Genomic DNA, 3882 nt, shown 5'->3' on the forward strand with positions numbered 1-3882 from the left:
GACCTGTGCTCCGGGGAGCCCTCCGCGAGGCAGGTTGGCCGGCTCTCCGTGTGTGTGCGCCTGTGGGTGGCGTATTCCCCCAGGGGGGCTCGTGTGCATTTGGGCCAAGTTATTCATCCTCCGCTCAGGTTCGCCCAGCTTTGGTCACTGGGCGTGTCCATGTAAGAACGTCCAAACCCAAAGAGAATTTTTGTTTGTTTGAGTCAAACTGCCCGCAATGCCGGGAAGAGCTCAGGTGCTCTGCACAGGGGCAGCTGGCAGCTTCTCTGTTGCATTTGGAATGAAGGCGGGAACGTGAGGTCGATGGCATGGAGGGGGCGGGAGGAAGGCAGGATGGTTAACGAGACGATGTGGCTCCGCTGAGGGTCTGTCACAGGTGTGCTCACTGGGTGCGCGGGAGCAGTGGGCAGGGCTTGCTTCAGGCCAAGCAAACCTTCCACTAAAGAAGCCATGTGTCGGGGCGTGCCCACCGCCAGGACCCGCCCAGGTAGGCACGTATGGTCAGACCACCCTGAGGTGACTGCATCACTGGACTTGTCAGTCTCATTACAGACCCTCTGTGCCCACGGAGACTCTCCCCGCCCTTTGCCATGCCCCGTCCAGTGTTCATGTGTCTATTCACTGTTTATGCTCCTTACTGTCTGCCCTACGAGGTGCCCGGGCCTGGAACCAGCACTGCTCTCAGGACCCTGTTCCTTTCACTGGAGAGGGACCTGGCATAGATGGTCATCATCACCATCATTAGTCTGTTGTTATCCTACGGCCGCTGCAACACCAGGGATCGGCCAGCTAGCTTCCGCCCTGGGAAGACTGCCCTGACCCCCGCCCCCCTGCCCCCGGCTCGGCATGGTTTTACTGCTTCCTGCCAGGATTCTCTATCTCCTGGTGCCCTGGAGGCCTGCGGTGTCTGTCTGCACGCCTGGCCTGTCCCAGGAAAGGCTCGGAAAGAGCCGCTGTGTCTGCGGCTGGAGGTGGCCAGCACTAGGAGCCGCCTCTCTGGGAAGGGAGCGTATCAACCAGCAAATGGTCGGCAAGCAGGTGCGGGGAGCGCAGCCCGGGCGGAGAGGCCCAGCTGTGGATGTCCGAGACGCGGTGCTGGGAACAGTGTGTGCCCGAGCCCCTGGGCGGCTGCCCCTCCGAGCAGTGCCCGCGGTAGCTGGTTTGCGCCGCCATTCCTCTCCGGTGGCACAGCCCTGAGCCCACACAGGATGCAGACTGCACAGTGCCCGCCCAAAGCTGTGTGTGCCCTCCAGGCCTTCGCCTTGCTGGGCTCCCTCCTGGGCGCCCTTTCCACGCCCAGGTTGAGCCTCCCATCTCGGCCTCACCTTCCCTGACCCACCCCCCCACCCCCTCCCAGGGCGTTAGGTGGCGACCCTGCCCGCTTATCTCTGTGGATGCCCGATCACGTGTGCCAGTTTCTGATGCTAACAAATATTTACCGAGTGTCTGACCCTGCCGTCGGCAGTATGCTCGGCATCCGGCCTCACCTCGGTCCTGGGGTGGGTGCTGCGTTACCCCGGCTGCGGGAGTGCGGGCACAGAGGCGAGGCGCCTTCCCCACGCTCCCAGCCAGGCGGGGGCAGAGCGGGCATGAATTCAGGCAGGCTGGCTCCTGGCGGGCTCTCAGCCCCCAGGTTCTTTCTTTGCCAAGACAGACACGACACGTGTGCAGCGGGGGGTGGCTGCAGCAAGCGGGTCCGCGGTGGACGGTGGTTTGGGACTTGGGTGCCTGCTGTGAGGAGGCGGGCGGTGGGGGTGTCTGTGTGGAACAGAAGATGGGACCACACACTTCAGATGACCCTCTGGGCATCGGATGCCCCGAGCCCAGCCCCTCCTGCTTTGAATAAAATAAGAAAGAACTATGAGAGCATCCTAAGGCCTTTGTAAAGCTATTTCTACCCTCTGTGGAGACGGAGGAGGTGCAGGAGGACCAGAGGAGTATGGGAGTTCGCCTGGCCGCCGCCCAGACCCCCGTGAGCCTGGCTCTCCCACCCGCCCCCTGAATGCCTCAGCCTGCGTCTAGGCTTCAGGGTGGCTCTGTAACCGAACCACAATACCATTGTCCCACCCGGAAGCAAATCTTCAATAATTCCTCAATACCATTGATTGTCAGTGGTGCTCACCTCGTGAACACCATGCCTCTTTCTTTGTTTGCTGCTGTGGGTCAGGCTCCAGCTGCAGCCCCACCTGGGCCTCTTCCCAGTGTCCCTCACGGCGGCCGCTCCCTCTCCTTCTCTCACCCCTGATTTGTTGGAGAAACTGGGTTATTTCCTCGCTGAGTCCCCACAGTCTGGGTTTTGTAGGTTGACGTCTGTCTGTGGCCAGTGGTACAGACACTCGGTCCTGCTCAGTGGGACTGGGCAAAGCCTGGCTTTTAGCCACCAGGCCCTCGGCACAGCTGTATTGCAAGGCAAGGTTAGGAGACACTTAAAAGCCATAGCGGTGGCTCAGGTGACTGAGCGTCGTCGCTGCACCGGGAGATCACTGTTTGGTCAGGGCACGTGCCCGGTTGGGGTTTGATCAATGTTTTTCTTTCTCCCTCTTCCTTCCTCTCTCTCTAAGGTCAATTAACATATATGTGTGTGTGTATTTTTTTTCAAAGAGAGAGACTTAAAAGTCGTATCAGCCAATCACGTTAACATCATGTGGATCCCAATTTAAATAAACTGAGAAACAAAATGTATGAGACATTTATGAGACAACTGGGGCTTTGAACTGAATATTTCGTAATGTGAAGGAATTTTTGTTAGTTGTTTTTAACATGATCGTAGCATTGACTTTTAGTTCTTTCTTTTAGAGATGCATGTGAAATGCTTACAAATAGTGTGATGTCTGAGGTTTGCTCCAGGGTCACGTGGAGGGAGAGGGGCGGGCAGACGGGAGGTGAGCCGCCAGGTGCCGACTGTGACGCTGGGTGGGCTGCGTCTCTGTACTTTCTTACGTTTAAAATGTTCCATAGCAAAGACATGTTTCACAAAACCCTTTGGAACCGCGTGACGCTGTCTCTACTCCGTGAGCACCTTTACGGGAACATTTCTTGTTGGATTATTTCCGTAGGAAGCTCTCTGACCTGACACAGGACCGTGGAGGGTCCTGTCTGGTTGGGGGGGGCTCCTTCCTTCCACAGCCCCGTGTGGACCCCTGCTGGCCCACAGCCCCGCGTGGACCCCTGCTGACCCACAGCCCCACATGGACCCCTGCTGACCCACAGCCCGCCTGGCCCCTGCTGACCCACAGCCCCACATGAACCCCTGCTGACCCACAGCCCCACGTGGCCCCTGCTGACCCACAGCCCGCCTGGCCCCTGCTGACCCACAGCCCCACATGGACCCCTGCTGACCCACAGCCCCACATGGACCCCTGCTGACCCACAGCCCGCCTGGCCCCCGGCTCCGCCCACTCCCCTCTTTATCCGAATGGCCCAGGTGTCCAGTCCACCTCTCTGGAGAGTGACTTAAACGACAGAATTTATTTCTTCAGGGGGGAGGCCAGACGTCTGAAATCAAGGTGTCGCAGGGCCGGCTCCCTCCAGAGGCCCAGGGAGGGTCCTTCCCGCCTCTGCCAGCTGCTGGGGGCCCCGGGCTTCCTGGGCTTGTGGCTGTGTCACCCCCACCTCTGCCTCATCTTCCCGAGGCCTCTCTGCTGGGACTCTCCTCCGGGCCTGCTAAGGACGGCTGGGTCCCACCGGACCCTTAGTCACATCTGCAAAGAGGTTCTCCAAACAAGGTCACGTTCACAGGTCTGGCTGAGCCCTGCAGGGCGAGAGGTGAAAGCGTGAAGGATGCTCCTCGCTCCTGGCTAATCCTGAGCCCACCCGAGACTCCCCTCCCCCCTCTTTCCCGAGGGCGTCCGGCGGGTGTCTCTCCGGCTCTGCTCGGGGCTG

General features: G+C 59.7%; 1 protein-coding gene across 1 annotated transcript in view; it reads left to right on the plus strand.

Annotated features, from left to right (window-relative positions):
• The window catches only part of SCNN1B (sodium channel, non voltage gated 1 beta subunit), a 33851-nt gene that overhangs the window by 21933 nt on the left and 8036 nt on the right, over window positions 1–3882 (plus strand). The window lies entirely within an intron of this gene.

This window comes from Myotis brandtii, unplaced genomic scaffold, assembly GCF_000412655.1.
Source record: "Myotis brandtii unplaced genomic scaffold, ASM41265v1 scaffold707, whole genome shotgun sequence".
NCBI lineage: Eukaryota > Metazoa > Chordata > Mammalia > Chiroptera > Vespertilionidae > Myotis > Myotis brandtii.